The sequence below is a fragment of the Leptonychotes weddellii genome, chromosome 1 (assembly GCF_054177405.1).
Source record: "Leptonychotes weddellii isolate Sample4059 chromosome 1, ASM5417740v2, whole genome shotgun sequence".
Taxonomy (NCBI): domain Eukaryota; kingdom Metazoa; phylum Chordata; class Mammalia; order Carnivora; family Phocidae; genus Leptonychotes; species Leptonychotes weddellii.
Window position 1 is genome coordinate 6,644,375 of NC_138369.1, and position 23,878 is coordinate 6,668,252.

Sequence of the window (23,878 nt, forward strand, 5' to 3'; positions counted from 1 at the left end):
TGGTAAAATACAATGTGACATAAAATTTACTGTTTAACGGGTACAATTTAGTAGCATTAAGTACATCTACACTGATGTGTGTAAACATCACCACTATCCATCTCCAGAACTTTTTCATCTTCGCAAACTGAAACTCTGTCCCCATTAAACACTAACTTGCCCACCCTCTCCCCCGGCCCCTGGTAACTGCCATTCTACTTTCTGTCTCTATTAATTTGCTTATTCTTGGTACCTCGTATATGTGGAATCATACAATACTTGTTCTTTTACATCTGGTTTATTTCACTCAGCATAATGTCCTCAGGGTTCATCCATGTTGGAGCAGGCATCAGAACTTCCTTCCTCTTTGAGGTTGAATAATAGACCATTGTGTGTATTCATCACATTATCTACTCATCTGTTGATGGACGCTTGGGTTGCTTCCACGTCTTCTCTATTGGTAAGTAATGCTTCTATGAACATGGGTGTGCAAATATCTGTTTGAGTCCCCAGTGGCAATCTTTTACAAAATGATGTGTAGTATCACAATCAGAATATATATATGTATATATATATATATTTTTTAGCATAGTTTAGTTAAGTGTCTGCCTTTGGTTCAGGTCACAATCCCAGGGTCCTGGCATCAAGCATATATATATGCTATGTTTTTTTCTTGCTATATTTTTTCCAGCTTTATTGAGATATATCAGCCAGGATATTGACATTGACACAATTCATTAATCTTATTCAGATTTTCTCAGGCTTACTTGTATCCATTTGTTTGTGTATATGTATTAACTTCCATACTTAATATGTGTAAGTTCCATACGATTAATATGTATAAGTTCCATACTAATATGCATAAGTTCCATACGATTTTATCATGTGGGTGGGTTTCCATATCCACCACTGCAGTCAAGATTACAAACAATTCCAAAGCCAGTACTATCCCTACTGCTGCCCTTTTAGAACCACCTGTCCCTCCTTCCTCCAACCGCTATTCTGTCCCCATCTGGAAAAAATGTTACCATTTCAAAAATGTTATATAAGTGGAATCAGACATTTTGTAACCTTTTGAAATTGGCTTTTTTTTTTTTTTTTTTTTTTGTATTCAGCATAATTCTCTGGAGATTCACTCACTTGGGTTGTTGCATGAATCAAGGGTTCATTCCCTTTTATTGCTGAGCGGTATTCTATAGTATAGATGGACCATGGTCTGTTTAATCATTTACCCGTGCGAAGGACACCTGCACTGAGTCCAGTTTTTGTCTATTACGTATAAAGCTACTATGAACATTCATGCACAGGTTTCTGTGTGAACATGTTTTCATTTCTTTAGGATAAATGCCAGGAGTGCAATTACTGGGTCATGTGGTACTTGTCTGTTTAGTTTCTTCTGAAACTGCCAAATTGTTTTCCAGACAGCCTGTACCATTTTACATCTCCACCTGCAATAAGGTCCATGTGTATTCCGATGTGTTCCAGTTTTTCCACATCCTCACCAGCATTTGGTGTTGTTATTAATTCTCATTTTATTTTATTTTTTAAAGATTTTATTTATTTAATTGATAGAGAGAGAGAGAGAGAGAGACAGCAAGAGAGGGAACACAAGCAGGGGGAGTGGGAGAGGGAGAAGCAGGCTTCCTGCCAAGTAGGGAGCCCAATGCAGGGCTCGATCCCAGGACCCTGGAACCATGACCTGAGCCGAAGGCAGTCGCCTAACCGACTGAGCCACCCAGGTGCCCCATTAATTCTCATTTTAGCCATTCTGATAGGTGGTAGTGATTTCTCAGGGTGGTTTTAATTTACATTTCCTTAATGGCAAATGATACTAACTAAACATCTTTTTATGTGCTTATTTTTTTTTAAAGATTTTTATTTATTTATTTAACAGAGATAGAGAGAGAGCACAAGTAGGCAGAGCAGCAGGCAGAGGGAGAGGGAGAAGCAGGCTCTCCGCCGAGCAGGGAGCCCAATGCAGGGCTCGATCCTAGGACCCTGGGATCATGACCCACGCCGAAGGCAGCCACTTAACTGACTGAGCCACCCAGGCGCCCCTTCATGTGCTTATTTGCCATCTGGATATCCTTTGTGGTGAAATGTCTAAATATTTCAAACCTAACCCCAATTTTATGTGATATATATACACATGTCATATGTATACATATGTAAAATTGATGACTTCTGATGGAAGCCCAAAGTACAATAGTTCAAAAAAGTTTAGTAAAGTCAACCTCAAATAAAACATACTATAACTAGAATAAAACAACAATAAGATTCTGACAAATGTGGGTAGTTAGGTATCCACTGGAAGTGGCATAATTTAGTGAAAGCATAACATTCCATGCTAGTTATTGGCTGAGTTAAAACCAGGGCTGCCTGCTAAAAGAAATATACTGCCCTGGGTTTGTAACTTGGAAGGACTGCTTCCTGTTTTCCACACCACACATCTCACTGCTTGATCTGGGGAAATCTGGGGAAATTGCTTTCTTGTGTGGCTTATTTTTCAGGGCAGTAGGTCATGTTTGAGGAATAAATACATGTTTGGTGAATAAATAAGCAATTTCATGTTCCAAGGAAGGTCTGAACAGATTACTGAAAAATTATTCACTTTACAGTGGCAACTGAAGAAGATGTATACTGGACTTGGTAACCTTTATAATTCAAGTCCTTGATGTTGAGTCAGAAGGTGCATGTCTGTTTTTCTCTGTAATGGTTAATTTTATGTATAAACTTGGCTAGGCCATGGCACCTCGTTGTTTGGTCAAACACCAGTCTAGATGTTGCTGTGGAGATATTATTTTAGATATTATTAACATTTATTATTATTTTTTAAAGATTTTATTTGTTTATTTGACAGAGAGAGAACACAAGCAGGGGGAGTGGCAGGCAGAGGGAGAGGGAGAAGCAGGCTCCCTGCAGAGCAGGGACCTTGATGTGGGGCTCAATCCTAGGACCCTGGGACCTAGGATCCTAGGACCCTGGGACCATTACCTGAGCCAAAGGCAGATGCTTAACCGGGGCCATCAGGTGCCCTAGTTGAAGGTCTTAAGAGCAATGATTGAGGTTTCCCAGAAAAGAGAACATTCTCAGTGTGCCTGGGTGGCTCAGTTGGTTAAGCATCCGACTCTTGGTTTCAGCTCAGGTCCTACTCTCAGGGTCATGAGATCAAGCCCTACTTTGGGTTCCATGCTCAGCATGGAGTCCGCTTGAGATTCTCTCTCCTTCTCTCTGCCCCTCCTGCTTGTGCACTCCCTCTAAAATAAATAAATGATCTTAAAAAAAAAAAAAGAAATTCTCTTTAAGACTGTTGCATAGAAATCCTCAAGTTTCTAGACTGCTGCCCTGTAGAATTCCGAGTCAAGACTGCAACATCTACTCCTCTCTGAATCCAACCTGTTGGCTGTGTGTGTGTATATAAAATATTATATGTGTATGTTTACACATATATATACACACACGTCTATACATAAAGATGTTTACGTATACTTATGTATATGTATATGCATATATGTATACTATAATTATACTATTGGTTTGCAATAGATTACCACTGGAGACTCAAACAGATATTTGCTCACCTATGTTCATAGCAGCCTTTTTTTTTTCTTCTTAAAGATTTTATATATTTATTTGACAGATAGATAGATAGCACAAGTAGGCAGAGTGGCAGGCAGAGGGAGAGGGAGAAGCAGGCTCTCCGCTGAGCAGGGAGCTGGACGTGGGGCTTGATCCCTGGACCCCAGGATCATGACCTGAGCCGAAGGCAGCTGCTTAGCCGACTGAGCCACCCAGGCGCCCCTCTTCATAGCAGCCTTACTTACAATAGACAAGATGTGAAAGCAACCCGATTGTCCATCAACAGCTGAATGGATAATGTGATATATACATAACAGATTATATTGTGACTTGCCAGCCCCTACAATTACGTGAGCCAATTCCTCAAAATAATTCTTCCCCCTTCTCTCTCCCTCTTTTATACACACACACATACACACACACACACACACAGGCATACCTTAGAGATGTTGTGGGTTCAGTTCCAGACCACTACAATAAAGTGTGTATCACAGTAAAAAGAGCCAATGGATTTTTTTGTTTCCTAGTACATATAAAAGTATGTTTGTACTATAGTTTAGTCTATTAAGCGTGTAATACCATTATGTCTAAAAAACTCCAACGTACATACCTTAATTAACACTTCACTGCTAAAAAACGCTAACCATCATCTGAGCTTTCAGTGAATAATTACTGATCACAGAACAAATATAAAAATAATGAAAAAGTTTGAAATATTGTGAGAATTACTGAAATATGACATTGAGACATGAAGTGAGCAAATGTTATTGGAAAAATGATACTGATAGACTTGCTCAGCACAGGGTTGCCACAAACCTTTAACTTATAAAAGTGCAATAAAAGGAGGTATGCCTATATGTGTATACAACAAAATCAAGAGAACAAATATATATGTATATATATATCTTTATATATATATTATCAATAGTATCTCTGGAAAACCCTAACATATCCTCTGAGGCACATGAAAAGTATAAGAAACTGACACCTATTACTAGCAAGAGATTCACAAAGATGTAGACATGAACCTACAGTCTCTGAGGTTGCTAAAACCAACTGGGAGTTTTGTTTTTCCACTCAGGGAGTGAGGCTGCAAACACCTGGTCTCTTATGCATCTCCTCACATTCACAGCACACCCTTCCCCACACACCTCACACCATCCTTCCCACCTGGGAAGGCAGTAGGGGCAGATAAGGAAGGTGACTTGGCCAAGGACACGTGAGCTGAAGGGTATAGCCTAACAACGTGACTCTAGCCAAGGTCATTCTCCCTACTTGCATCTGAGGTGGGGGTGTAAAACTGAGGCCTCAGGAAGCATCTTGTAACCCAGGGGATGTATGGGTGATAGAGAGAGACACAAAGCTCATGTTCCAGCATGGGGTATCAGGACCGTGGAGAAAAATAAACCCGGAATGAAGGAGGGGGCATTGGCAACATCACATGGAGCCACTGGGAGAGGGGGCCATGCAGGGGTCAGGAGCATATGGGCAAAGCTCTAGGGCAGGAACGTGCCAGACTTGAAGAACAGAGAATGAGGAGGCCCATGGTGAAGTGGAATGAGCAGACAGGGAGGGAGCAAAGGCCTGGTAGCCCCTGGTGATGCCTGACTTTGGCTTTTTGTTTGTATATATATTTTAAAGATTTTATTTATTTGACAGAGAGAGAAGGAAAGAGCACAATCAGGGGAAGCGGCAGAGGGAGAGGGAGAGGGAGAAGCAGGCTCCCTGCGATCCCAGGGTCCTGAGATCATGACCTCAGCCAAAAGCAGACGCTTAACAGACTGAGCCACCCAGGTGCCCCAGCTCATCTCTTTTTAACACTAGTATTCCATTGTCTGGATGGACCGCAGTTTATCTATTCACCTGCTGAAGGACATCTTGGTTGCTTCCAATTTTGACAACTATGAATAAAGCTGTTATAAACATTCCTGTGCAGGTCTTCATGCGGACATAAGTTTTCAGCTCCTTTGAGTAATTATCAAGGTGTGCGAATGCTGTGTCCTATAGAAGTGTTTCGTTTTACAAGAAACTGCCAAACTATCTTTCAAAGTAGCTGTACTATTTTCCATTCATACCAGCAAAGAATGAGAGTTCTTGTTACTCCATATCCTTGCCGGCATTTGGTGTTTTCCAAGTTGGACATACCCTATTCTAATAGGTGTGGGGCAGTATGTCATTGGTGCTTTGATTTGCAATTCCTTAATGGCAGTTGAAAATCTTTTCATATGCTTATTTGACATCCATAGATTTTTGATGAGGCTGTCTGTTCAGGTTTGTCCATTTTTTAACTGAGTTGTTCATTTTCTTATTGTGGGAGTTTTAGGACTTTGTATTTTAGATAATAGTCTTCTTTTTTCTAACATTTTATTTTTAAGTAATCCCTACACCAAATGTGCAGCTCCCGGAGCTGGAACTTATAACCCTGAGATCAAGAGTTGTAGGCTCTACTGACTGAGCCAGCCAGGCGTGCCTGGATAACAATCTTCTACCAGATGTGTGTTTCCAAATGTTTTCTTCTACTCTATGGCTCATCTTCTCATTCTCTTGATGGTCTTTGCCTTTTATTCTTAGCAAGATGGGAGCCATTGGAGGTTTTGAGCAAAAGAGGGATGTGATGGAAATTTAACTCCTATTAAATATCCAGTGATGGTGTCTGGGAGGCAGTTTTCTAGAGCTCAAGAGAAAGGTCCAGGCAAGAGATAAACATTTGGGAACCATCAGCATGTTAATTTTTTTAAAAACTTCAGGTGAGGTTCATATAACAAAATTAAACATTTTAAAATGAACGATTCAGGGCACCTGGGTGGCTCAGTTGGTTAAGCGACTGCCTTCGGCTCAGGTCATGATCCTGGAGTCCCGGGATCGAGTCCCACATCAGGCTCCCTGCTCAGCAGGGAGTCTGCTTCTCCCTCTGACCCTCCTCCCTCTCATGCTCTCTGTCTCTCATTCTCTCTCTCGCAAATAAATAAAAAATCTTAAAAATTAAAAAAAAATAAATAAAATGAACGATTCAGTGGTATTTAGTACATTCACAATGTTGTATAAGTGCTACCTCTAGTTCCAAAATATTTTCATCCTCCCCAAATAAAACCCTGAACCAATTAAGCAGTTACTCCCTGTCTCCTGCTCCAGCTCCTGGGCCATCTGCTTTCTGTCTGTACGGTTTTGCCTATTCTGGGCATTTGAAACAGACTCACAATATGTGGCCTTGTGCATCTGACTTCTTTCACTTAGCATGGTTTCAAGGCCTATCCACCATGTAGCATGTATTAGGACTTCATTCCTTTTTGTGGCTGAATATTCCATTGAATGTGTATACCACAGTCTATCCTTTCATCTGTTAATGGATATTTGGACTGTTTCCAACATTTAGCTTTTATAGGGATTTGTTCACATACCTGTTTTCTACTCCTTTGGGTTAAATACCTAGGATGTAGATGGTTTTTTAAGGTCGGCAAGACTGGAAGCTAAGAGGGTGAATATAGATAGGGGACCAAGTCCTGAGGTAGTTCACTATTAAGAGGTCAGTGTGAAGAAGAGGAAGCTATAAAGGAGCCTGGGAAGGAGCAGATGATGGGATGGGAAGAAACCCAGGAGTGTATGGTGCACTGGAAGCCAAGTGAATAGAAGTTTCTAAGGAGGTAATGTCAACTGTTGCCAACAGGTCAAGGAAAGTGAAGAGGAGAATGGACTCCTGCATACAGCAACAGGCCTGTGACCTTGAAAAGAGTCATTTCAGGGGAGTAGGAAAGGCCTGAAAAGAGCAAAGAGAAATTAGAGAAGACCTAAATAAACAGATACACTATGTTTATGGATTGTAAGATTTAATATTATTAAGAGAACAATTCTCCCCAAATTGGTCTATAGATTCAATGCAATCCCAATCAAAATCCCAGCAGTTTTTGGTAGAAATTGATAAGCTGATTCTAAAATTTACACAGAAATGCAAAGGACCTAGAGTAACCAAAACAATTTTATTAAAAAAGAACAAAGTAGGAGGAATACCAGATTTCAAGATTTATTATAAAGCTACAGTTATCAAGACAGTGTGGTCTTAGCTCAAGGGTAGACCTATCAATCAATAACAGAATATGGAGTCCAGAGTCAGACTCACACTTAAACAGTGAATTGATTTTTGACAAAAGTGCCAAGGTAATTCAGGGTGGGAGCAGACAATTTCAGGACTGGTGCTGGAACAACTAAATATCCCTACAGAAAACAGTGAACTTCAATCTTACCTCATGCCATACACAAAAATTAACTTAAAATGTATCATAGACCTAAGTGCCAAAGGCACCAGTTTTGCTCAAGCTGGGATTCCAATGTACAGCCATGGAGCACTGGCCTATAAAATTGTTCCCAACGGACATCTTGTCCTTAAAGCAGGACTCTTGCTCCTCCCTTGCCACCATTCCCATGTCCCCATTGTCTCACCTGCAGAGAGAGCTGTTCACACTCTCACCTCTCAGGTCTATTCCTTCCGTTTCTATCCATTCTACCTCCAACTTCCTCCAACTTTACTTCTACCACCTTCACTCTAGTGTAGGCCACCGTCCTCTCCACCCTGGGCCATGGCAATGGCCTAAAGGGACTCATCACTTCCTGTCCTTCTCCTTCAGCCCAGGGGCCACCCTGCAGTATGAGCAACTATGGGAATCTCCTGATTAAAGCCTTTTAATTGCTTCCCACTGTGCTCCAGGAAAAGCTAAAGATCCTCACCACAACTGACAAGGCCCTCCCTGCCCAATGTTGCTGACCTCCCTCTCAGCCAAATGGGCCTTTCTGTTCCTACATTCTTTTCTTCACGGTCTTGGTATATCCTGTTTCCTCTACGCAGTACCCTCCTTCTCCCTGCTCTTGCTCATCCTTTGGGACTTGGCCTAAGTGCCTCTTCCTTCAAAAGATCTGACTCCTCAACCCCAGGAGTGCCCCATGTTATGATCTCATTGCACCCTGGGCTTTTCTTCCATTGCACTTACATTTTCCTATCACGTATTAGCTGAAAAACATGGGAGACAGTCAACTGAGCTCATGGACAGTCCACACCATGAGCAGGAACACTGTCTGCTCAGTGCACCACTGGAGGCCAGGACCAGCTCAGTGTTTAGCATGTCAAGGACACTTAAGAAATACTACCTGAGGGAGAGATACTGAGGTTCAGACCCCACTTGCCCATCTACTGTGCGTTACTCAATATTATGAGCTAAGGTTCAGAAAACTTCCAGGTGGCCTGCTTTCATAGATTCCTCATAACCAGTCTGTGGAGGTGAGTGTCGTTATTGTTTCCAGTGCACAGGTGAAGAGAAGGAAAGTGTAGACCAGTCCAATTTTCCTGGCATCACCCAGCTACTGACCATGGAGTCAGGTTTCAAACCCAGGTCTTTTCTGCCTCCAGCATGAGATCTCACTGTCTACCCTCTACTGCAAGTGGCTCGGAAAGAAGAACGAGCTGATGCAGGTATGATACACATTTAATCTGTTATTACTCTTCCAATAAAAAAATTAAAGTATCATGTATGTAGTGGAGAGCACCACATGATGCATCGTTTATGTAGCTGTAGATGCTGGGAACACTAGTGACTAGAATCGGTAACAACTTTGCCATTAATTTGAGAGGAGGAAGACAATAAAACCGGGCATCCAAGAAATGTGAAGGAAAAGGAAGCAGTGATCAAAAGGAGGAGAGGCTTGAGGTGGTTTGTCAGCTGAGACCTGAAAATGAGGAAGAGCAGGCCTGAGAGGCAGGAATAAGGACAGCCACAGGCTGTGGGCCCTAACTTAGGGGAGCACTTGTCCACTTGCAGGACTAAAGGATGTGGCACTTTCAAAACACAGAGAAGCGGCCTAGGGGCTCAGGGCCTTCATACTTAGAACAAGAATCTGTCCCTCGCTGCTTTCACCTTTTGACTCAAACATCTTCCCAGTGATGCCTTCTCTGGCTGCCCCACTTAAAATTCCCGCGACTGTCCATGTTTCCATCTCAACACAATATATTTTACTTCTTTCTTTTGCCTCTTGCTTGCGTTCCTAGCCAAACTCCACAACGGTTGACATGGTTGTTTCGTCTGTGCGGTGCCACAGCACTTGCGTCTGCGGCTCAGCAGCAGGTCAAAAAAAATTTGCCAAACTAATAGTACTGGGTGAGTACTAAAGAAAAGGCGGCCACGATCGAGGCCCACCTGGCCTTGCCCAAGAGACCCCGCCATCCCCCGACCATAAATAAATAAAAGCAGCTCCCAGACCCGCCCTTGGTCCAGGGGCCGCCTAGTCTCAGCCCCAGTCCAGCCTGCTCGCCTCCCGCCCTTACGCACGGCCTCGGGTCTTCACTTTCGAGTCTCAAGGACCCTCGGCCACCCCTTCCCCGCAGACCCCGCCGCCATTCCATCCCATCCCCCAACCTCCCGTAGCAGCCGCGAGAACCACCACCGCGACCGCCGCAGTGGCGCCCGCCCTGCGCATGCTCGGCAGCGTGGGGACGCAGCGTGAGGACGAAGACCCCGGTGCGCATGAGCAAGACCTTCCCGGACTGAGTGGGGTGGTACATCAGGAGAGCCAGCTCTCTCTCGTCCCGCCCACCTCCCCGAGGCCCCGAGCGGACGCGCACGCGCACTGGGAGCGGAAGGGCGGACGGGCGCGCGCACGAGGCCGGGCGGGCGGCGGAAGCGGGACAAGCCGACTGCGGGGGGGAAGGGGAGTCGGCGGGTGCGCGCGCAGCGGGTGCGCGGGCGGCGTGGGGGGGGGCCGAGACGGGCGGGCGCGCGCGCGAGACTTACCCTCACTCGGCGGCGGCGGCGGCGGCGGCGGCGGCTTCTTTGTTTCGTGAGGAGAGGCGAGACGCCCACTCTGCCCCCGGCCCCGCGCGGAGGGGCGGGGGCGGCGCCGGGAAGGCGACGGCGCCGGCGGCTCTCGGTAAGGAACGCGGGCCGCGGGGGGAGCGCGGCGCGGGGCTTGGGAGGACGGTTTGAATGGAGCCGGGGCGCCGAGGGGGGAGGGGGCCGCCGGCGCCCAGAGCGGGGCTGGGGTACGGCGGCGCCCGAGGGTCAAGAAGCCTGGCCGGCACCGCGCGCGCGGGGAAGGCCACAGTGTAGCGAGGCCGCGGCGGCTACAGCATCCGCGGGCCGTGGGGTGGGGGCCCGGGCCGCGTGGAGGCCGCGCGCGCGCTCCCGCCGGGGTCGCCGGACAAAGCTCTCCGCCTGCTCGGCGGGCCGGGGTCCCGGCCCCGGGTTGCTGTGCCCGTCGCGGCAGCAACAATAGCAAGGCGTCGGGGCTTTTCAGGCTGCGTTGTAACGGGTCCGACCCGAATGTTGTCTTTTTGGGGAGGCTGCGGTCGGGGCTCAGTAGGAAAAACCCCAGATGAGTTCACTGTCGCCTGGAAACGAGAATTAGCAGTCCCTTTGGGTTAACCGACCTAAAATTTTATTTAAAAAAATCACGTATTCTAGATTTTCAAAGAAAAGTAAGTAACTCCCCAGTTCCTTGCAAGTGGTGACTTCAAAATGTTTGCCCTGAAGTGGGGAGTCTAGAACAAGTGGGGGAGAACGGGCAGAACTGTTTGCTGTTGAAACCATTGTTTTTGTTTTGCATCCTTTCGCCTCCAGTTGATTTTCCAGATGAAGGCTTTTATTTAAAACGTGGGCCTTTCGGAGAGTGTTTGTTCTGGTCTCGAAGACACCCGTCTTGATTCCCCCTCCCCCCAGTGAATCCTTGGGGAAACTAGGGAATAAGTGCAAGAGCCACTTCCTAGGAATTTGAAACAAGTTTTCAGTTTGAATTGCCAGACCGGAATGGAGTTTGATTCCCTGGGCTGTCTGTCACCTAGCTGTGTGACCTTAGATAAATAGCTTAATCTCTCTGAACTTCTTCGTTTCCTCGTTTGTGAAATGGGAATAATGCCACAAGGGGAGTTGGTAAAACCTGTAAAATGGTTCCTGGCAAGTGGAAAGTACCATTGTTACCGGCAGGCCCAATCTCCCCAAATATTTGTTGAGTCCCTACTGGGTGTTAGATGGTTGGTGGTTGGATGCTCCGAGGAGCCTCTCTAGTCTTGTAGGGGAACAGATGGTAAATGTGGGGAACAACTCCCTGTGGCCTATCATGTAATCCTCATTACCCTTCCTGTGAGAGGAACACCGTGGATGCACAGGGGAGCAATGGGAGCCAGAGATGAGGGAGTTGTGTGGAAGAGGGGACCTTTTCTCAGACTCAGGGAGGATGTCCAGGCTTGCATGTGACCACCTGGACCAGTCATTGCTCCCCACTGCTACACTCGCGTATCACCTTGATCCTTTCCTGTGTAGCAGTTAACCCCAGTGTGTAATTACTCGTCCATTCTTCTCTGAGGGCCATCAGAGCAGGGGTCATGTCTGCTTGGTCTCCTGGAGTGTACCCTGGGTCTGGCCCATAGTAAGTCTTTAGGGAACATTTGTGGAATGAATGAGGAGACTCCTTGGGGGGATGGAGCAAGTATATGGGTGAAATGCTTGGCACAGGACTGGGCTTGAGTTGTAAGCAATAAGTGTTAGTTGCTCTTGTTGGTTTTTTAACTTTCCAGGCCATTGTCCCCTGGGAATGAGGGTGTGGGGTGGTGGTTGGTATGTGTGGTGGTGAGGACTGCTAATTCTAGAATCAGATCTCCTGAATTCACACCCAGCCTTCTAAATCCTAGCTTGACCTCGAGCAAGCATTTACCAGTAGGTCCCCCCAACTTGTGAAACAGGTATGACAGCGGTGCTACCTCAGTTGTTGTAAGGGTTGAAAATAACATGGGAAGCTGTTTAACACACTGTAGTGCCCGGCTTATAGTACGCACTCAATTTATTGGAGTTAATGTTCTTTATACGTATGTATGTGTATATATGTAAGTCAATTATTTAAAGAGTGAAAAACATAATTTGGAGTCATCCTGTATCTCAGGAAGCTCAGGTTTGATGTGCTGGTTATATATATGTTCTAATTTAAAATCAATTCACATATAATTATGACAATAATAAATGCTCCTCCATGTGCCACGTACCTTTGTCATTCCTTTTGGACCCTCAAAACACTGGAGTTAGCCCTAGACCAGCCACTTGTCTTAGCTGTTTATGGGATGTGGGAGGGATTAGGTGTATTGGGTGAGAACAACATTCTGCCAGTGAAGAAGCTGACATTTAGGGATATTTCTTCACCAACGGCTCTATTCAACCTTCTGGGTTCGAATTCTGGCTTTACCACTTTCCCTCTTGATGCCTTAGAGAAATGGAGGTGACAGTTCCTGGCATTTAGCGAATCCTCAGATGTGTCAACCAATTTTGGCTTCAGTCATTTAGGCTGCCATGGAACAGAGGGACCCATTCACACATGAATGGCGCCCCCAGTGTTGTGCAAGAAAAGGCCCAACCTCACATTACCCATTCGAATAGGTGGGCATTGAGAGCCTACCAGGAGCCAGGCCCTGATGGGGGCTGGGGATTCAGCCGGGAACAGGCAGACAGGGCCCCTGTTCTCATTTGATCATATCCCTCTCCTTAGTTGCAAAGGAGGATAGTAATGGTACCCAACTATGAGGATTGTTGCAAGGTCTAAACAACAATGACAACTGTAAAGTGCTTAGAACGGCGCCTGGCACACAGTGCTGAACAGTTGGTAGCTAGTGTCATTTATTAGGATTCCTACAACATCCTGGCAGGTTGAAATACAGAATATATTTTTGCCTTGCTGTAATAGTTCTGTATGTTTTCAAAGTAGTAGCAAAGGAATCAATTCTTCTATTTTGTTTTTAACAATTTAGAAATTGTAAGCTTGCACTTTCACCATAATGCACTGGAAAGAAGGAAATGTGTTTGGTGGCATGGGTTTTGGAAAATATCAAATGTTTGTTTCCCATCTCACATATTTCCTTGTAACTTGTAACATTGATTGGAACAGAGAGAATTGGAATTTTAAAAAAATTACGGCCCCTGAGTGGCTCAGTCGGTTATGTGTCTGGCTCTTGGTTTCAGCTCCGGTCATGATCTCAGGGTTGTAAGATTGAGCATGGGGCTTTTCGCTCAGCAAGGAGTCTGCCTGAGATTCTCTCTCTCTCTCTCCCTCTCCCTCTGCCCCCCCCCAAACAAACAAGTAAAACCTTCAAAAATAAATAAAAAATTAAAGGCATGTGCAAAACCTATAAAAGGGAAGGAACAGCTGCTGGAATATTGGGGGGAAATGTCTGAGGGGGAACACATCAGAATCGAGTCTGAGGCCAAATGGAGCTGCCATTGCTGTCAACCTTAAGGAGATCATCCCTAAGAAGTATAAGGCTCAGGGGCGCCTTGGGTGGCTCAGTCGTTAAATGTCTGCCTTCGGCTCAGGTCATGATCCCAGGGTCCTGGGATCGAGCCCCGCATCGGGCTCCCTGCTCCGCGGGAAGCCTGCTTCTCCCTCTTCCACTCCCCCTGCTTGTGATCCCTCTCTCGCGCTGTCTCTCTCTGTCAAATAAATAAATAAAATCTTAAAAAAAAAAAAGTATAAGGCTCATTAATATGATTGGAGTTTTCTGTTAACTGCATGCTGATCATACTAATTTTTCAGGACATGGATTTGATGGGCATGAGAAATTTGGCCACGAATCATCTTCATGTAAGGGAAAGGCGCTTGAGGGTAGTGCCAGATGTAGCTGGGTTTGCTGGGCAGTTGGATTTCATAGGGGCAGAGAGAACCGAAGGGATGCATTGATTTCCCTCTCAATTCCCTTAGAGAAGGGGCTTTCTTTAGAAAACAGGTAACTGTTAGCAGGGCATAAACCAGCCCAGGCCTCTTCCAAGCCTTTGGGACTAGACTGGTACTCCAGTGTTTCCCTTTGGGACTGTTACTTTGTTATAAAGGAGGCATGTCTTTATTTGTGCATGTGGATACTTATTACTGGGAATAGTCTGGGTTTTGCTCAATGTGAAGTTCACCAGCCCAGTGTGAGATGAAAGGAGGATGGACCCTGTATTTAGTAGCGGTGGGCTTTAAAATGGCTCCTTGGGATGGTTTAAGTTCTCTTTTCGCTGGTAAGTCATGCCCCACTGGCTCAGGAAGCAGGTGGCTGCGTGGCAGTTGCTGCCTCACCTGTTACAGAGGGGATGGGGTTTGATGTGGGTCATCCTGACTTGCACCAAAAGTCCCACTAAAGTAGAATGGTGGATGGTCTCTTCTTAATGGTGACACTGAAGCCCAGGGGTCCACTTGTTGTGCCCTGGGAGCTGCATCTGGGCCTGATGACTGCCAGTCGTGTCTTTGATCACAGCCTAGTCTGCTGTTGTGCTGAACACCCATGCCTGCCTCCCGGGAACACACCCTGGATACCCCTGCCTGTCAGAGTGCTTCTCTTTGCCTGCACTTTGCCTTTTGATCCTCAGCCTAAATCAGTTACTCAAGCCTGGAGTCAGACAGACTTGAGGGAGGACTCTACTTCCTGTGTGATGTTAGACCAATAACTTAACCTCCCTGAGCAGAAAACCCCGTTCCCTCCTGTTCCTCCCTCCAACCCCCTCTTACCCCACAGTCTCCCCAGTTGGCACCTCCAGTCACCGATACTGAACCAAGGGAGGCAAGTTGGAGCTGAAATCCAGCCTGGCTGGCTTTGCCAAATCTGGCTCCAAGGCTGGTCAACCCCACGGAAGGGACACCTTTTATATTTCAAAGGGCATTTGCTGGTTGAAGCTCTGTTGGTTACCTTGGTCATCATTGACTCCTTTCATTCTTTTAACCTTACATCTATTCATCAGCATGTCCAGAGAAATCTTCTAAAACCATCATCAGACCATGTCACCGCCCTGCCCAGAACATTCCAGCGGTTTCCCCTTGCACCTACAGTAGACTTCTACCTCCTCACTGCTTGCCCTCAAGGCCTGTGATCTGCCCTCCCCACCCATCTCTGACTTCATCTGCTGCTACATCCCCCTTTCCTGCTCTAATCTAGCACAATCCCATACCAGGGCCTTTGTACTTGCTGGTCCCTGTGTCCTTCAATAGCCACTGGCTCCCATTCCACTTCAGGTCTCTGCTTAGATTTATCCCCTCCCTAAAACCATCCCTGGTCACCATGATTGAAAGAGTAATTCCTGTCAGCTTGTTAACTCTGCTTGTTTTTTTTTTTTTTTTTTAAGATTTTATTTATTTATTTGACAGAGAGAGACATAGCGAGAGAGGGAACACAAGCAGGGGGAGTGGGAGAGGGAGAAGCAGGTTTCCCGCAGAGCAGGGAGCCCGATGCGGGGCTCCATCCCAGGACCCTGGAATCATGACCTGAGCTGAAGGCAGACACTTAACAACTGAGCCACCCAGGCGCCCCCCTGCTTATTTTTTCATAGTACAAGTTCATGGCATCTCTCCCCCCCTCTGCCCCCCACCCGAGGAACATCATGTCATATTTATTTGTGTGCTTGCCTCTGTCACTCAGTTGTCAGTTCCATGAGGCAGGGATTTTGTTGGCTGCTGCATTCCCAATACCTGGTACCCTGCTCAGCACAGAGTTGGTTCTCAGTCAGTATTTGAGGTGGCTGGGAGGGCCTGTCACAAGTGAAACTGGGTGGGTGTGGGCACCATGCCTCCCTGGCAATTCTTGCATTTTGTACGCCCCTATTGTGGAGGACTTCTCTCCCACCCTGTCCACAGGTTATGTGTTGTTCTCAGCGTTGAATATATAGCAGGTACCTCAACAGACCCCGCAGTAGTAGACCACGACATCCATCCAGTGGGGCTTGACCAGCCTCAGAAAGAAGAAGAGAGTCTATCTGTGTTAAATGGGGAGCACAGTCAGGATAGATTTGTAAAGCTGGTTGGATTTACTTGATGTGTCTTTTCTGGGTCATGTCATGACTCCAGGTCATGTTCAGAAGAGTTTGGAAAACGCCCATCTAGTGGATAGATGGGATAGTGTTTGAATTCTCTCAGTGGAGACCCTGCATCTCCCTGCTGGATTAGAGCATGAACTCCCCAAGGGCAGAGAACCGGCTTCTCGTCATGTGTTCACATCTTCTGGTGTGTTGTAGATAAGGAGGTCCTCTTCAGTGGTTTTCAAGTGAATGAAAATTTTTTTTTTAAAGGGCAGGATGTGTGGATTCCAATGAATAAAATGATACATAATTCCCAGTACTAAAAATAATACAGTAGACCCCCTTATCTGTGGGGGATTTATTCCAAGACCCCCAGTGGATGCCTGAAACCATGAATAGTACTGAACCCGATCTATACTGTTTTTCCTATAGATACATACCTGGAGTAAAATTTTTTTATTATTATTTTATTTTATTTTTTTATTCATATGTTAATCCCCATACATTACATCATTAGTTTGGAGTAAAATTTAATTTATAAATGAGGCACAGTAAGATTAACAATGTGAACATTAATAATAGGAAACCTCATTTAAATGGTATCGGGAGGACAGAAGGAGGAGCCCTCAAACCCTACCACTCGTCATCAATTGCAGACCCAACAGGAAAAGACCTACCTAACAAGTCACCTTGCAGGTCATAGTACTTTACTACCCCAGCTGAGGGAAAGGTTTTTCTTCTGCCCCAGCAACAGCCCAACCAATGAGACTGTCATAACTCAGCCAGTGAAACGCTACTGCATTTCAGACTCCCTGTTTACTCCAGTGGACTTCTTATTTATAACAGCCCTCCTGACTTTTCCCTTTTCCTTCCGTAAAAGAGCATTCTTTGTTCTCTGGACTTACTTGCCTTTGGTTTTGCCATAGTTGCTTGTCCCAGATGTAGTTCTCTGTTACTCCCGAATGAATGCATTTTTACAGGTAAATTAACTGACTTTTTTTTTTTTTGGAAGATTTTATTTATTTGAGAGAGGAAGAGCCCGTGCACACGTGGGCACACAGGAGCCGGGGGAGGGGTAGAGGGAGGGGGAGAGGGAGAAGCCGACACCCTGCTCAGGACCCTGAGATCATGACCTGAGCCGAAGGCAGTTGCTTAACTGATTGAGCCACCCAGGCACCCCTGACAGTTTTATTTTTAAGGTTAACAGCAACTAATAATAAAATGGAACAATTATGACAGTAATAGTGTAATAAAAGTTGCATGGGTGTTCTCTTTCTCTCTGAGAGCACCTTATTGTACTGTACTTGCTTGCCCTTCTTGTGATGATGTGAGATGGTAAAATGCTAGTGAGATGAGATGAAGTGAGTGAGGTGGGCGTTGTGACGTAGTGTTAAGCTACTATTGATTTTCTGGCGAAACTCAGCAGGAGGATCATCTGCGCGCGGACCAGGGCTGACTATGGGTAACTGAAACTGGAAAGCGAAACCTGCATGGGAAAGGGGGGGCGGGAGGAACTACTGTACTTGGTAACGGACAGACTCAGTGCGTCCACCCGATAAGACATTGTAATTAATTATCGTGACATGGTTTTTTTGTTTCTGAGGTGTATTCCTTTTTAAATGTAGGGCAAGGGGGCGCCTGGGTGGCTCAGTCATTAAGCGTCTGCCTTCTGCTAGGGTCATGATCCCAGGGTCCTGGGATCAAGCCCCGCATTGGGCTCCCTGCTCGGCGGGAAGCCTGCTTCTCCCTCTCCCACTCCTCCTGCTTGTGTTCGCTCTCTTGCTGTGTCTCTCTGTCAAATAAATAAAATCTTAAAAAAAAAAAAAATAAATGTAGGGCAAGGTTTTACTACTTAATTATATTGCAAGGAAAATGCTCAGCAGCCAGCATGGAACAGCTAGTGTTGGGGAAGCACTGTGTCAGGAATAAGCTATTTCCACGTGTTCCCTAAAACAGCAGATGCCTCATCCCACACATCCTTCCAGGTTCACAGACCAGTGTGCCAGGTCTGGTCAGGTAGGAACAGTTTTCCTAGTAGAGTACTGGGGGGAAACCTCATTTTGTAGTTTTAATGTAACAAATAAGACTGGTTGTGCTGAAGGCATCCTGCCCGGCCACTTTGGTCCGTCCGAGTACCCTGCCAAGTACCCTGCCGTGGCTGGACCTGTGTCTATTGATGAAACTTGTAGGGGAACAAATTTCTCCATGCCCAAAAAGTGAAGTTGCAGCTCTCCTGGGGCCAAATTTAAGTATAATGCTGGTTTTCAGGCAAGATAGGGAGAAAAAAAACAAACAAACCAACAACCCATAATCTCAGCAAGCAGATTTTCAAGGGTCCCAATTTCCTGCTAGCAGTCTGTCCTGCTTCAGTGGCTGACCACCACTGTTCTTTTTATTTTAACTTTATTTATTTCATTTTTTCAATTTTAATTCTGGTATAGTTGACATACAGTGTTATATTAGGTTCAGGTGTCCACTATAGTGATTTAACAGTTCTCTTACCTCAGTGCTCATCGTGGTAAGTGTAGTCTTTAAATCCCCATCACCTATTGCCCCCCATCCCCCCACCAGTTTGTTGTCTACAGTTAATGAGTCTGTTTTTTGGTTTGTCCCTTTTTTTCTTTGTTCATTTGTTTTGTTTCTTAAATTCTCTTTTTTCCCCCTTTGCTCATTTGTTTTGTTTCTGAAATTCCACATTATGAGTGAGATCATATGGTTTTTGTCTTTCTCTGACTGACTTATTTCACCTAGCATAATACTCTAGATCCATCCATCTTGTTGTGACCACTGTTCTTTTTTACAAGAGAAAAGCAAAGGGTGGTATGAAAGAAGAAACTAGACGTACTCCTCAAGCAGTCTGGTTCCGCATTTGAATGTCAATAGATGTTTCTATTTTAAATGATAATTTTAATGAAGTTGAAAGTAGAAAATAATGCAATCGTCACATCCTTTCATCTTTTTTATTTCCATAAATGTACTTCCTTTTCTGGGTATTTATTTCCCAGGTATTTTTCTGATCTAGATTGGTTGGTTGGTTTTGGCGTTTCTTGTTTTTGTTTTTTAATATGATTACAAAAGTAATAGAAGGTTACTGTAAAAAAATAAACACACACAAAAAACATCAGAGCTCCGTGATGTGGAAAGTGTCAGTTCCCTTCATACACCTCCTGAGAGAGCTCCTGGCCTCCGCCAGCCACGGTTCGACAAGTTTTCTTTGGGCTGGCTTCTGTGTTCAAATGAACTTGTATCTGTTCTTATTCTTAGCAAAGTGGGGCTCGGGCCAAGCACACTTTACATTGATGCTCCCTTCTTTCCTCTGCTTCATCTTGGACCTTCCTCCATATCCGTGTGCATGAAGCTGCCTCATGGGGCATGGATTGTGTGGGGGTTCTGATTGTTGAGCAATTGGGGTGCTTCTCGGAGAAATCAAGGTGATATGGCCATGTCACCTCCAAACCCATTGGCCCTGGGAACCTGTTTTCATCTTGCAGCTTACTGAATGTCTTAGCTGTCAGGTTTTTGATTCTTACCCCAGAGTAGTTTTACTTCCCATCACATTCCTTTGGGCTGCTTACCTGGATTCCCAGGCTCCATTCCTTCCTCGTGGAGCCCCCAAACACACCCGACCCACAGGCCACACACTTCTCGATTAGGCTCCCACATACATGTGCTAGTGGTTTCACTGTTTTGTCCCTCTGTCCCCTTGTCCTTCACTTTTCTCATCTGCTTAGGTGTGGCTGTCTGGTTTGAGATGGATTTCAGTTTTGTGTTTACTTACCTTCTTTTTCCCAGCCTAGACACCAAGTGACTTGTCATAGAGGGACTTGTTGGGAGTCTGGTCTGAACAGTGGAAGCCCCCTTGAAGCCCCCAAGGCGATAGGATGACCTTAGGGACCCAAGGAATTTGCTGAAAATGCCAAATCCTTAGTTTACTGTGTAGGAAAGGTAGAGGTGTTTGGTGATGAGTGAAGAAGGGGTTGGGAAAAGGGCTGTTCTTTGTCCTCAGATCCCACCTCACTTCTGAAATTTCTGGCCAAGCTTGTCAGACCCTCCTGAGTAGGCAACTTGCTGGAGCACAGTAGTGCCCTGTTCCATACCCTCCCCAGATCTCAAGAGGGGCAAGCCCACCCCTGCCCTTTAAGAAGGGCTGACTGGCAAAAAGGATCTTGATGATGGATAAGAGCACCACGTTAGTGGCGGTGGGATCCAAGAGGGCAAAGGATAATTTGTAGTTGCTCAGATCTGCCCACTGATTGCAGGGCGGATCTCATCACTTATGACAGCTGGTCTTTGTTTGCATTGGGCCTCTGTGGCCTTCCAGCAACCTCTGTCCTCCTCCAGTTCGGCAAAGCTGCCTTGTGCAGCCTTTACTTCCGGAGTTTGTTCCTTTGGGACAGGAGCATCACTTAAGGTTTGCCCTGGGGGGGAGGCTTAGTTAGGAAGCAAATTCTCCAGCCTGGTTACTTACTACGTGCCTCAGTTTACTCATTTCTTTAAGAGAAGAGGAGGTTGGAAGGACTTAATCTGCATGTTGCTTCTGGGTCAGTAGTGACAAGCAGGAAGCAACTGCACAGTAAATGTGGGGTCCTTTGGCTTCGCCAGCAGGGTGGGATTGCTTCCTGCCTGTACATGCCTGCCTGCCTTAGCTCAGGGATGCTGGCTGTGACGCCTGAGGGAGGGATTGGTCTCATGTCCAGCCTACAGAGGAGGAAACAGGCTGGAGAAGGTTAAGTCACTCATCTAGTATCATGCAGTTGGCAAGTAGAAGAGTCCAAACTCAGAGTCCAGGCTGCACTTCAGTGAGTGGCACGGTGGCCTTGGCCCTTGTGACTCTAGCAACTTCACTGAGATGCTGGGTGGCCTGTGAGCCTCAGGGACCCCTCTGTCAGCAGGGCCCATGACGGTCCCTCTGGGAGGTGTGGTGGTATGGGCTCAGTCAGTAGATCTCAGTCCTTACCACCAAATGGGCTCACAAACCTGCTTCCCCTCTGGCTGGATCATCTTTCCTGTTACTTCTTTGTGACTGATAATATCCTCAGCAGTTGTAAATCATGAGGAGGCTGGAGCAAGTCACAATCTTTCTGGATTTTAAAATACCCTTTCTGGGACGCCTGGGTGGCTCAGTTGGTCAAGCATCTGCCTTTGGCTCGGGTCATGATCCCAGGGTCCTGGGATCAAGTCCTGCGTCAGGCTCCCTGCTCAGCGGGGAGTCTGCTTCTCCTTCTGCCTCTGCCCCTCCCCACTGCTCATGCTCTGTCTCTTTCTCAAATAAATAAATAAAATCTTAAAAAAAAAAATCCCTTTTCTTCTCCATCTCCATGACCTTGAGATTGTAAAGGAAAACTGGTTTCCTCTGTTCATAGCACTCTGACAGCAAATGTGTGGGTTTTCCACACGGAGCAAGTTTCTGCAGATACCAGCTGGGTGTCCTACACTTCAGTTCTGACACTAATTGCCTAGAGTTAGTGCAGACCCCAGAGGGTAAGGGCTCAGTCCCACAAGACTGCTCCCCACTTCAGATGCCAATCACAAGTAGTGGGCCCCCAAGTTACCTACATTTCTGTCCAACTTGGTTACAAATAGGGTTCTCATGAACCCCTCCTCAGGTTTGATTATTTGATATCACAGCTCATAAAACTCAAGGAGACGCATATATTTACACATTTATGATAAAGGATATTATAAAGGATACAGATGAACAGCCATATGAAGAGGTAAATAAAGTTAGGTCTAGAAGGATCCTGTGCCCAGGAGCTTTTGTCCCCATGGAGTTGGAGTGTACTACCCTCCTAGCATTGGATGTGTTCACCAACCCAGAAACTCTCCTAGCCTCTTAGTTGAGAATTTTTATGGATGCTTCATCTTGTAGCTCTGATTGATTATTTACTTTTCAATCCCTCTTCCCTCCTTGGAGGATGGGGCTAAAAGTTCTAAGCTTCTACCATGAGTTACTTCATTAGAACAAAAGACACCCCTACCACTTAGGAAATTCCAGGGGTTTTAGTAAAAAAACTGAAGGCAGAGACCAAATACATATTTCTTATTATCTCAAGTAGACAATTTTTTTTTTCCCCCAAGATTTGATTGGCGGGGGAGAGATCAAGCATGCATGAGCGGGGGGAGGGGCAGAGGGAGAGGGAGAAGCAAACCCCCTGCTGAACAGGCTCAATCCCAGGTCCCGAGATCATGACCTGAGCCGAAGGCAGATGCTTAACCGACTGAGCCACCCAGGCGCCCTGGTAGACAAAATTTTCTTAAACAGGACTCTAAAACCATTAACCATGTAAGAACAAACTTAATAAATCAGACGCTGTTTTTTATTACAAGACACCATTAGGAGAATGCAAAGGTGAGCCCCAGACTGGGAGAGGAACCACATATCCCCAAGTAAAACACTAGTGAAAACAGGGCCTTTGCAGAAGTAGGTATCTCAGTGGCCAGCATACAGGAAGGTGCGCAACACCATTAGTCGCGGAAATACAAATTAAAATGGTAGTAAGATATGATTATACTCTCACTGGAACGGTTACAAGTTGGACTGACAGCACCAAGTGTCAGTGTCGATGTAGAGGAACTAGAATGCTCTCTTTGCTGTGGGGATGGAGGTTATGTGGGATTGTAATCCTAATTTGGAAAGCTTGCGATATTTACCAAAGCCTCCCTATGAGGAATGGTTCCACTCCTGGATACCCAAGGGAGATGGGTGCCTTCATCCCCCAAGTGACGTTGTCCATAGCAGCTTTACTCGCGCTGGCCAAAACCCGGTAGCGAAGAACAGACGCCACTGTCCCACCAACAGGGTGCTCCTCACAGAGGAGCAGAAGGATACTACTGTATGTTTCTTTTTTTTCAGATGCAGTTCAGTAACAAGTGAACGCACCAAAGAGAGTCAAAGCAGTGTTTCCCCCCTGGGAGGGTGGTCCTCATGGGAAGGGCCAGGGGCGCCCTGCAGGAGTGTTGTTCATCCAGCTGTACCCCTACAATCAGGGCACTTGAGGTAGGCTAAAACCCAGTACAAGTAAATAAAACGCTCCCTCTTCATACCACACTGAGGACCAGAGCACTGCTTCTGGTTCCATCTCCCTGTGTCATCCATCCGTCGTCGTCCCCCGTCCCCCCCTGCCCACCATGCTGCTGCGGGTCTGCCAGCGTGTCTGTCTTCGTGCATGTACCAGCACACCGATGGGGCACCTCAGTGTGTGGCAGAGCCCGGCCCGCTGTGCTGTTCAGGGTGGTTTTGCCTTGTGTCCTGTTTGGGTCCCTTTACCGTCACATGTGTCTGAGCTTTCGGTCCAGAAATGAGTTTGCTCCCAGTGGCTCCGGGAACTTACCTGCTTCCTCGCAACCTGACACTTCAGAAGTGACAGCTTCCAAAGCACATGCCCCTTTTTTTTTTTTTTAAAGATTTTATTTATTTATTTGACAGAGAGAGACACAGCGAGAGAGGGAATACAAGCAGGGGGAGTGGGAGAGGGAGAAGCAGGCTTCCCGCTGAGCAGGGAGCCCGACGCGGGGCTCGATCCCAGGTCCCTGGGATC

At 46.0% G+C, this 23,878-nt stretch overlaps 1 protein-coding gene and 1 long non-coding RNA gene across 10 annotated transcripts in view; one reads left to right on the top strand and one right to left on the bottom strand.

The window, feature by feature from the left end:
- The window catches only part of LOC145720333 (uncharacterized), a 44,720-nt gene extending 34,350 nt beyond the window's left edge, over positions 1-10,370 (bottom strand). The window contains exon 1 of the long non-coding RNA XR_014143251.1: positions 10,332-10,370. This is a non-coding gene — a long non-coding RNA (uncharacterized LOC145720333). The remainder of the gene's footprint in view (positions 1-10,331) is intronic.
- The window catches only part of SMARCA4 (SWI/SNF related BAF chromatin remodeling complex subunit ATPase 4), an 88,526-nt gene continuing 74,905 nt past the window's right edge, over positions 10,258-23,878 (top strand). For 3 of the 9 annotated variants that reach the window (XM_081813049.1, XM_081813050.1, XM_081813053.1), the window contains exon 1: positions 10,265-10,467. The gene's annotated coding sequence lies outside the window, so the exon portion shown is untranslated. Of the gene's footprint in view, positions 10,468-23,878 lie in introns of all 9 variants that reach the window. The other 6 variants (XM_081813046.1, XM_081813041.1, XM_081813057.1 and 3 more) reach the window with 5 other exon arrangements.